Raw genomic sequence first — 12,033 nt, forward strand, 5'->3', positions numbered from 1 at the left:
AATCACTTTTTAGGCCCATTTATATAAACTTTTAGCATGCAATGCAATTTATGTCAATATATTCTGTGATACAATTTTTCAGTTTATTAAAAACTCTCTTTTTGTTTGTTTTAAACCTGTTTACCTGCCAATTTCAAAAGGTGTTCCTGTTTTCCTGTTATGGAAAATAGAAGTTAATTATTCTCTGTTCACCTTCCTTGATTCTATAGATCTCTCTCCCATTGTCTCTCCAATTTTTTGCAGTTTGAATTTTTATGTTTAACCTCTCTACATCTAGAAGCTGCCACATACCTCTGATGATCCAGTCATCTGTCTTTGGGACGTTTTAGAGATTTACCATTTTATTCTGAGATTGTGAGACAAGAACTACATGAAATTGTCAATCTGTTTAGCAAAGTGATTAATTTTGTTTTACTTGATAATCAGTCTTCAAAGAAGTCCAGTAGGTTTGCAAAGCATATTTTTTTCTCCACAAAAGTTTTGTTTTCACTTTGTTATAGCCATTATAGAATCCTCATTTGCCATTATAGAATTTCTCTATGCATTTACTCACCTTATTTTTATGCAATTCCTGCTAATGTGACCTGTATAGAATTCAGGATTTCTAGTCTGTATATCTTAAACTCTTCCTTAAGTCCTTCTTGAAAATGTGTACCATAGTGGATATCTATCTTTTTGACCTTAGGCAATTCTAATAAATAGTTTGTACTCCATAGTCAGTATTTTATAAAACTCATAGTTGAGTATTTGTCATTATTCATTCCATCACTTCGTTCTCTAGCTGATACATCAACTTCTGACAGATTAATATGACTCCTTAAGAAGGAATTTCCTTAAACTAATTACTAGTGAATTCATTTAGATTCTTTTGAAAGATTTTTCTGTATGCATATCCATCCAGATACTCATCACCCTTGTTGGGCTGTGTGTCCTGTACAAGACACAAAATGGAATAGAGTTTTGGAATGTGTTATAAATATCCTCATGTTCAGATGACATAATTAATAAGAGTCCTGACAGGAAGGCAAAAAAATTCAGGTTTGCAGAAGAATTTTGTAATAGTGAGAAGGGAGAAGGGGCAGGAAGTTAGTAACAAAGGAAAGCAGAAAGAGATTTTTTTTCCTCCTTTCCAACAGCAAAATCTATGCAGTGAAGAAAGCTGGGAAAATGTTACTTTTCCACATGCTTGATATTAATGGAAAATATTTGTGTTAGCAGTGTTGAGAACAGTTCAACCTTATGCAAAAAAATTGCCCACTTAGTTCTGTCAAAGCTGATATCTATGAAGATTATCTAATACCAATGCTGATAGTGAGAAAAATGTTTCTAACCAGATTGTATAGTAGAAAACAGAACACCAAAAAAAAGCCTTGAAAACATGTTTTAGAAAAAAAATAATATTACAGTGGCTTCAGTAACCTACAATCTTTGACAGCTTGAGGTTAATTAAAAAAAAATTGTCCAGTTGGGTGGGGTTTTTGTATCATTTCCATTTTAAATGGCCATGCTAGTAAATTATTTGGTTCAATGGCACACAGCAAGTCAGTAGCAGAGTTGAATGTAGAACCAGCATCTCACAATTTCCTAAATAAATAAAAAAGGCAAAAAGCAAATTTACAATAGGAAGAAAAACATCACTAGCCTACAAATGATCATCTCTATCAAGCTGGTAGAAATGAAGATAGGCATTGACTGTATATACAGTCTAACTATGGTTTTTGTGTTATTCATGCTGAATAGCACTCCATTCTACTGTGATTTCAGTTGTCCACTGCCACTGATGGGGTATGATATTGTACAGCCTAAATAGGGCTCTCATAATTTGGCCCTAGATATTAAATAATGTATTCTATATTTGAAGTAATAGTCATCTGCATTTATACACATATTCATGAAATATTCTGTGTATATGTCTAAATATAGAAAGTTTGTCTTCCTACCTCTAACATAAAGCTCATTGCATATATATTTATTAAATGAGAACACAAACTCTCTCAGTGATTGTGGTGGTGCATTTCTTCCCCCTCTCTGGGCTGATCTACGAACTTGGGAAGTCTTGCTAGGCCTTAGGCTAAATGTAATGAGTTGAGCGGTTAAGCATCCCTTGACTGCACCAGGAACTCTTGCATGGCTAAGGCAGGGAACCTATAAACAGCAGTACTAAGTGAGACCCTTTGAGCACTCCTGGACCCAGCGGGATGTGACCAGCATCTCCCTCTGAGTGGGACACCTCTCAGAGCTCACAAACTTTCCTGTTTGCAAAGATCGGAGGTCTGTCGCTGAAAGCCAACAAGACTTGGGCTGATACTTTCCGCTCCTTGAGGCGCAACCCTTCGCTGATTGAGAAAGATGCCGAAGCATTTGATGTGAATACTGAAATTGTGGGGAATTTTTAACAGGTATACCTCTTTTACTCACTTATGTATATCTCTTAGTGTCTTTATGCATGTGTGTGTACTAACCTGAATATTTTATAGCAAGTATATTACAAATATTGCTTTTCAAATCTATACTTAAATTACTGTCGTGAACTTTATTCGACTGTGAATGAATCTCAGGCTGCTATTATAATCCATTTTGATATAAACCTTTGCAAGTCTGACACTAGGAGTTGATCCAGCTGCACCTAGACTCCAACAGGAGTTTAGAAAGCAAGGGGGTCTCCTCTGAACCTCATGACTCAGCGGGAGGGTCTCCCCTGCCCTTTTACATTCCCAATCTGTACAAATAATGAGAAATCAATTCTAACTCGGTTTTCCTTTGTATGTTTCTCTTTTACCCTGTTGCGTCTTTGGTCTCTGTATACATAATTTTAGTTTGATTCTAACTTAATTTTCCTGTGTACGTTTCATCCATGTATTGAGTAACAGAGTGAACCTTGCCATCGAATTCTGTGAAGTCACGCTTTTATATAAATTCCTATTAAATCATTTTTACTGATACCATTGGTGGTGATTCTTTAAGTGGTCTAAACCACTCCACTTCACAACAGTGATATATAAACATTTTAAAACCCAGATGCTTAGCTTAAAGAGAGTAACTTGCATCAATAGATGCTGGAAAAGTCTCTGGATGGATACTGTAATCTGTTGGGAAACTTGTCATAAACAAGTAGCAAGATATTTCCTCTCAGTGTTCAGACCTTGGTTGACCTCAGCATCTGAAATGGTGCGAACAGCAATCTGTGATCTCAATTAGTCTTTATTGATCTGCATGATAAAAGTGACTCAATTGCTTTACAGGTTCTTTGAATATTTATAAATTGTGACAGAAAGGAAACATTGTGCCTTCTTGTGTTCTGTCAGTGTACTACGAATCTGTGATAAAACATAGCAGTTACTCTTAGTCTCAGTAAAAATACTAAGATACAATAAAACTTACAGTCTGTTGACCTATTTCTATGTATTTTGATTAGCATATAAAGCTTAACATTATAAAGTTTTTTCAAGCAAATGCGTTCTTTTTTAAAAAATGTGATTTTTTTTTTTCCTACCTCTTATGTTCTTTTCTATGACCCTCACAGTCAAAGTTAAAGACCTTTTTCATTTTAAACACATTATGCTTGCAATTCGCCTATTTTTGCCTAAACCATTACCTTGGAAGTGAGACAAGGGGAGTCAAAAGAATCTCAGTAGACATAATAAAGGGGGGTGAAAGATGATGTTTAGTGCTTACATTGTTGAAATTAGCTGAGGTAGAGACAGTCCTTGATAAGAAGAGCTGGTCCCAAGAACCAGCCAATGAGGTAAAGACAGTCCTTGATAAGAAGCAGGAGCAGGCCCCAAGAGCCAGCTAAGACTGGTCTTGCGGCTTGGGTGAATACCAAGAAATCACTGAGCCTGCGCAAGGAAAAAGGTTACTAGCGGTGACGAAGAGGAGTCATCTATCTTCATCTCTGCGACCACCAGACGACCACCATAAAGAGGCCCTGCGCAGGCGCAGTTGGGAGGGGACTACGGAAATGACGTCTCGGAGCAAATTTTAATATGAGGTGGGGATAGGTCATGCATATGTATAGGCGTATTGTGAATATGTAATACCTGACTGTATAAACTTGAGGCGAACTGCCGAGTCGGGCACGCACGACTTTGGTGGGACTACCCCCCGTGCTGCCCAGCGCTGAATGAACATACCTACTTTACAATCTCACTGATTGTGGAGTCTGTTTTCCGCATGTCAGTTTGGAGAGCCAGGCAGGAGACTCTCTGCTCGGCTGTGGGACCAACTGCAGAGCGGACGCCCCTAGGCGCGCCCCGAGCACTTTCCTCGGAGAAGCCTCCGCTGCCAGCCGCTCACCGTGGGAGCAGACAACAACCTCCTAAAGCCACGGACCAAACAGTATGTTTTACAAGGGGAGCCTGTAAAAGTACGGGCCGGGGCAGCTGGTAAATCGCACAGAGACATCTGGTGTGCAGCATAGTCCCCGTATGGGAGGAGGGTACCCTGTATGGGGGGATTTGCTGACCGATAGAGCGGCCGCTAGTGATCTTGGGGGTAGAGCGAGCAAATCCGGGGTGACTGCTGCATCCCAGTATTGGGAGCCAGGATGGACCTGTCGATGACTGGTATATAAGAGGCAGGAGAAGGGTAAGCGCACCCCCTCGCAATTGCGCTTGGTTTATGGGGTAAGCGGACCCCCTCGCAATTGCGCTTGGTTTATTTTTGCAGCTGCTGAAGGTTGTCAACTGGAGTGATGATTGTATGATGTGAATGTTTGGAAATTTATGTTAAAGATTTTGTGTGGGTGTGTGGAAATGATATGTTGAAATTTATAGGTGTATGTATGTTTGTTAATGTGTGAATGTCTTTATGTATTAATAGGGGTGATTTCTTGCTTTGTATGTGGGCTTACAACTGGACTATATAATAATTAGCGTCTGGCTTGGGTTTTGTTGAAGTGTAAATCTTGTGGGAGAATCTGGTACTGTACATCTAGCAGACAGAAACCAGACTGCCTTGAGTGTTTTCTCCAAATTCCACACTTTTATGATTGGGAAAGAGCTCACTAAGAATCCAAAATACTGAGATTGGTGTGCAAAGGAAAATTTAATTCCAGAAATTTGGGATGTGTGGGAGGAAAACTGGGGAAGACTGTAAAAGAAGTGTAAGAAACAATTTGCATGGAAGCTTATTAAAAGGAGAAGCCAAGATCAAACTTAAGAATCATTAGGAGGAGTTATAAAATGGGAAACAATCAAGGAGGAATATCGAGGAAAAGTCCTCTGGGATGTGTAATTGCCCACTGGAAAGATATTGTTGGGACCGGAGGTACGGAAAGTAAAAAGAACCTTATTAAATACTGCAATCAATGGTGGCCGTTGTATAAGTTAGAAAGTGATGCTAAGTGGCCACTTAATGGATCACTAGATTATAATACTCTATTACAACTAATGCTGTTTTTAAGGAGAGAAGGAAAATGGGATGAGGTTTCGTATGCAGACATGTTTTTCACCCTCCGAAATCATCCGGAGTGGCAAAGGGACTGTGGAATGGTACCCCCACAGGACCCCATGGTGCTTGCACTTGAGCGAGAGAACAACAAGGAGCTTAGAGGTAAACTGAGGTGGTGTTGTTCGGCATGTAGTATTGGACAAAGGTGTACAAAGACAAATAAAATCCATCAGGTACCAGAACAAGATCTAACTGATTTGTTTAAGCCTCCCCCTCAACCACAGGAACAGGATGCAGAATCGGATAGAACTCCGACCCCCCCGAGCAGTCCTGTATCCTCCCGTACTAGGAAGAAAATTGCCTCAACAGCTTTACAAGTACCTCTCCGAGAGGCGGTGGGGCCAGAGGGTGGGACGATGTTAATCAAAGTACCCTTTTCTACTGCTGACCTAGGGGAATGGAAAAAGGTTGCAAAAGATTATAGGAGAGATCTGATAACTGTAGCTAAGCATTTCCAATTTATTGTGAAACAGCATAACCCTGATTGGAAGGATATACAGTTATTATTGGAATATATGACTGAGAGAAACAGCTGATTTTAAAAACAGCAGGGAACCTTGCTGAAGATCATTATAAGATTACAGGAGGGGACATTAAGGAATATTTCCCTCTCCAAGACCCAAAGTGGGATGCTAATAGATCTGCACATATGGAAAGATTGCAGGGGTATCAGGAGTGGATTACAAAAGGAATGGAGAGAGCAATCCCCAAAACTATAAATTGGTCAGCTTTATATGCAGTTAAACAGAGTCCTTCCGAGTCTCCATCCAAATTCCTGGATCGACTGAGGGATGTAATGCGCCACAACACACCGCTGGATCCTGGGTCAGAGGTAGGAATACAACAATTAGTCTCCCTGTTTTTGGGTCAGTCTACAGGGGATATAAGGCACAAACTTCAGAAATTATGCCCTACAGAGGGTAGGAATTTAGAAATATTGTTGGACGAAGCATGGAGGGTATTTAGTAACAGAGAAGAAGGATATAGGCAAGGGCAAAGGAAATTAATGGCTGTTATTCAGGAAGAAAGAGGAAGAAGGCCTAGACGAGACTTGTCCCGACTGGGCAAGGATCAATGTGCTTTGTGTAAGAAATTCGGTCATTGGAAAAGGGAATGCCCAAGGAACAAGGAGGATGAGAGGGCTCAAACAGGAAGAACGGTAGCCCATGTGAAGGGAGACTGACGGGAACCTGGGGAATCTACCCTAGCGGATCCACTGGTTATAATTAAGCTAGGGAAAACACAACAAGAGGTAGAATTTTTGGTAGATACAGGAGCAACATACTCGGTTTTGAATCAGGCTTTGATGCCCCTGGGAAACGATTATGTCATGGTGAAAGGAGCAACTGGCCAAAGTGAAAAGGCATATTTTTGTAAACCTTTAGAATATAAATTAGGGAAACAGTGGGGCATTCATAAATTTTTATATATGCCCAACTCCCCAAAGGCACTTTTGGGAAGGGACTTGTTGGAACAATTGGGAGCAAAAATTGTATTCAAAAAGGGAGAAATTACTCTGGAGGTAAAAGATCAGCAATATATTCAAATATTGAGCCTAACCTTAACCAGTCTCCCCCTAGAAGGAAGCATTAACGAGGACATCTTAAACCAAGTGTACCCAGGGGTATGGGCTACTGATGCACCTGGAAGAGCGAAAAGTGCTCCACCTGTTGAAGTTAGGATCAAGGAAGGCCAAAAGCTGGTAAGAATTAAACAATATCCCCTAAAGAAGGAAGACAGAGAAGGAATCTGGCCAGTGATAGAAAAATTTTTGCAGTTGGGATTATTAAAAGAGTGTGAGTCTGAATTCAATACCCCTATATTACCTGTTCGGAAGCCCGATGGGTCATATCAGGTGGTCCAAGACTTACGGGCGGTGAATAAGATAACTGAAGATCTTTACCCGGTAGTGGCAAACCCATGTACCCTGTTGACCGTATTAACACCTGAATTGACTTGGTTTACTGTTTTAGATTTGAAGGATGCTTTCTTTTGCCTCCCTCTCCATGAAGCCAGCCAAAATTATTTGCATTTGAATGGGAAAACCCCAAGAGTGGTCAAAAGACCCAGCTCACTTGGACGGTGTTGCCACAAGGATTTAAGAATAGTCCTACCATTTTTGGCAATCAGCTTGCGAAAGACTTAGAATCCTGGGAAGCCCCGTCTGAGGAGGGGAAGCTGTTGCAGTATGTGGATGATATCCTGATCGCCACTAAAACAGAGAAAGATTGTATGACATGGACGGTGAGTCTGTTGAATTTCCTGGGACTCCAGGGGTACCGGGTATCCAAGAAAAAGGCACAGGTAATGCAACGCAAAGTGAATTATTTGGGCTATGAAATTAGTGCGGGACAAAGAACTTTGGGACAGGCCCGTAAAGAGGCAATATGTCAAACTCGGGGACCTCAGACAGTAAAAGAGTTACGGACTTTTCTGGGAATGACAGGGTGGTGCCGATTGTGGATCTATAATTATGGATTGCTCGTTAAACCACTGTATGCATTGACAGCCACTGAGCAGAAACACCTTGAGTGGAATAAGGAGACCGAACAAGCCTTTGAGCTACTGAAAAAGGCTTTGATGTCGGCCCCGGCCTTAGGACTCCCAGATGTGAGTAAGCCATTTCTTCTTTACTCCCATGAGAAGCAGGGCATTGCCCTGGGAATATTAGCACAAAACCTGGGCCCATATCGACGGGCAGTTGCCTACCTCTCTAAGCAGTTAGACACGACTGCAAAAGGTTGGCCTGGATGCCTGCGGGCGGTTGCGGCCGTGATACTGAATATACAGGAAGCCCGAAAGTTTACTCTGGGCCAGAAAACGACTGTTCTGGTGTCTCACACAGTATCAGCAGTACTGGAAGCAAAAGGTGGACACTGGCTCTCTCCACAAAGATTCCTGAGATATCAAGCTATATTGGTAGAGCAGGATGATGTGGAGATTATAGTCACTAACATTGTCAACCCAGCTTCTTTCCTCAGCCGGGAACACAGGAGAACCGGTACATCATGACTGTTTGGAAACCATCGAAGCAACATATGCCAGTCGCCCAGACCTGAAAGACAGCCCCATGGAAAACGGAGAAACCTGGTTCACAGACGGAAGCAGTTACATCCTAAATGGTAATCGACATGCGGGATATGCCGTCACCACCAGCCAAGAGGTAATAGAATCAGGGGCTTTGCCCATGAACACCTCCGCACAGAAGGCAGAAATAATTGCTCTAACCCGTGCCCTGGAATTGGCCCAGGGCAAAGTTGTGAACATTTATACAGACTCAAAATATGCCTTTGGAGTTGTACACGCACATGGAGCAATTTGGAAGGAGAGAGGACTAGTGAGTTCTCAAGGGAAAAATATCAAACACGCAGAAGAAATTCTGAAGTTACTGGAAGCTGTCCAGCTCCCTAAGAAAGTAGCAATTATGCATATTAAGGCACACCAGAAAGTGAGCTCAAATTTGGAAAAAGGGAATGAGCTGGCGGACAGAGAGGCAAAACAAGTGGCCAAAACAAAGGTAAAAGCAGAAGGGGCCTTAATTCCTGATAGGCAGATTTCCCTAGAAGGTAAGCCAGAATACACTAAGGAAGATCAAAAGCTCATTACAGATTTAGAAGGGTCATATAATGAAGAGGGGTGGGCTCATACCCCGCAGGGAAAGCTAATCGTTCCCTCTTGCTTATTATGGCATTTGATATGGGAGGAGCATAGGAAAAGACATTGGGGAACAGAGGCTCTGTCTAATCATTTGATAAGAGAAATTGTGGCTAGAAATTTATATACCACGGTGAGACGGGTGACACAACAGTGTGATCTTTGCCTCCAGGCTAATCCTAAGAATACCCCCAAGCCGGAAATGGGCCAGATTGGAAAAGGCAATGGGCCTGGACAGCAATGGCAAATTGATTTTACAGAACTTCCAAGAAAAGGGGGGTATGGATATTTATTGGTATTAACTGATACCTTTTCAGGTTGGCCAGAAGCATTCCCAACAAGAACGGCTAAAGCTCGGGAGGTAACTAAAATACTGGTACAAGAGATAATACCATGTTTTGGGGTTCCAGCAACCATATCCTCTGACAGAGGACCACATTTTGTCTCAAAAATAGTACAACAAATTAGCCGCCATTTGGGTATAGATTGGCAGCTTCATACTCCATATCACCCCCAGTCGAGTGGTCAAGTGGAAAAAATGAACCACTTAATCAAACAGCAAATTGTGAAATTAGGACAAGAAGCAAATCTGACATGGCCTCAGTCTCTCCCTTTAGCCCTTCTGCGTATACAAACAAGACCAAGGGCGAAAGAAGGACTGAGCCCCTTTGAAATTCTGTATGGACAACCCTATGGGATACAGAGAGGGGTGTCTGTACAAGCGGGGGATGAAATTATGACTTCTTACATGGTAGCATTAGGTAAGCAACTTAATAAAATCAGGAAGCATGTGGTAGGGACTCGAGGGAGAGTTTTGGATGGGCCTGTGCATAATATACAACCAGGGGTTTATGTGTATATAAAGTCTCTTACAGAAAAAACTCTGGAGCCGCAGTGGGAAGGACCATTTCAAGTACTACTTACCTCCTTCACCGCGATTAAGATCAAGGAACAGAACGCCTGGATCCATCACACTAGGGTGAAGAAGGCACCCAAAGGACAATGGACTTCACAAGAAAAAGGACCTTTGAAGCTCAAATTTGTGAGACATTGATTGTTATGTTTCTGAGTTGGACCTTGTCCAAGGGGCAGGCTTGGGATCGAAATACTTATTTAAATATGACAGAGAGTATCTCGAAAGTACTAAATTTATCAGATTGTTGGGTATGTAATCCCCTTCCTCGGGGGAACATGGAACTCCCCTTTTTAGGAATCCCGACCACAAATTGGACATCTCTTATTAAAGACGGGCCAGACAGGAATGGATCATGCCCTCATGGAAAGGGAAATACCCAGCAGGGACCCAACTTTGATCTGGAGGTACCCGACCCTAAAGAGGTCTTAATTACTGGCCGTTGCTTAAATATTACTGATAATATCTGGGGAGACATGGATAATTGTAGCCTTGCGGAAAATCTGGGAACTTTTGATAAAGGAAAATTAGAACGCCTTGGACTGAACTTAAGTATCAGTTTCTATTATATCCGGAAACCAAAGGGGGGGCCAGGAAAGTAGGGGCAAGAACAAGACAGAAGGGAGACGCATCTCGGTCCAAGATGCAACACAGGGCCCGGATACTGGTGGCTCTGTGGGGATGGCAGGGCCAGAAAGAGTTTACCCCAGAACTGGAAGGGACACTGTGTTCGAGGGTACCTTGCACCTCAGACCAGTATATTCGAGGGAGCTTCGCCTCCCCGAGGGTTTTTGAGAACACCTTGGCTCCGTGTAAAACGGGCTGAAAACCCACTAGTTATTCGAGGTACTGGGTACCATAGTTTTGTCTGATGGTTAATCCCCTCTTTAGGGGTAAGCGAGTTGGAGAAAGCTATCATGAATATATCTGCTACATTAGAGATTATAGAAAGTGCTACAATTGATGCAATTCGAGGGCTGCAACTGGAAATACAATCCCTGAGTAAAGTAGTACTCCAAAATAGAATGGGGTTGGACATGCTTTTAGCAAAAGAAGGGGGCTTATGTGTAGTTATAAACCAAACTTGCTGTACCTATATCAATCAAAACCAACGAATTGAAACAGATCTTGAGGAGATATGGGAAAGGACTAAAATACTACATGAAGTTTCCCAAGATGACACTTCTTGGGGCTTGACAGGCATATTAGAAAAACTAACGTCCTGGTTGCCAAATTTGACATGGTTAAAGCATTTGTTTGTCACTATAATAATCATCATTCTCTTGTCTGTGGTCCTTTGCATAGTGGTTCGATGTGGCCTTTTGTGCTGTAAGAGTACAGGAGACTCTTACAGTGAATGGAAAAAGAATCAGTTACGACGAAAACTCGAGACCAACAAATACTTTGAGAGGATGCTAGATAGGGAAACAATGTATTAGAAGTACTAGGATTAAATATAGTAAAAGAATTTACTATTTTCTAGAAAAGGGGGGACTGAGACAAGGGGAGTCAAAAGAATCTCAGTAGACATAATAAAGGGGGGTGAAAGATGATGTTTAGTGCTTACATTGTTGAAATTAGCTGAGGTAGAGACAGTCCTTGATAAGAAGAGCTGGTCCCAAGAACCAGCCAATGAGGTAAAGACAGTCCTTGATAAGAAGCAGGAGCAGGCCCCAAGAGCCAGCTAAGACTGGTCTTGCGGCTTGGGTGAATACCAAGAAATCACTGAGCCTGCGCAAGGAAAAAGGTTACTAGCGGTGACGAAGAGGAGTCATCTATCTTCATCTCTGCGACCACCAGACGACCACCATAAAGAGGCCCTGCGCAGGCGCAGTTGGGAGGGGACTATGGAAATGACCTCTCGGAGCAAATTTTAATATGAGGTGGGGATAGGTCATGCATATGTATAGGCGTATTGTGAATATGTAATACCTGACTGTATAAACTTGAGGCGAACTGCCGAGTCGGGCGCGCACGACTTTGGTGGGACTACCCCCCGTGCTGCCCAGCGCTGA

At 42.0% G+C, this 12,033-nt stretch overlaps 1 pseudogene; it reads left to right on the forward strand.

The window, feature by feature from the left end:
• Nucleotides 1-6,402: 6,402 nt before the first annotated feature.
• Nucleotides 6,403-11,783, forward strand: LOC138683590 (endogenous retrovirus group V member 2 Env polyprotein-like; annotated as a pseudogene).
• The last annotated feature ends 250 nt before the right edge of the window (nucleotides 11,784-12,033 follow it).

The sequence above is a fragment of the Haliaeetus albicilla genome, chromosome W (genome assembly GCF_947461875.1).
Source record: "Haliaeetus albicilla chromosome W, bHalAlb1.1, whole genome shotgun sequence".
NCBI classification, from domain to species: Eukaryota; Metazoa; Chordata; class Aves; order Accipitriformes; family Accipitridae; genus Haliaeetus; species Haliaeetus albicilla.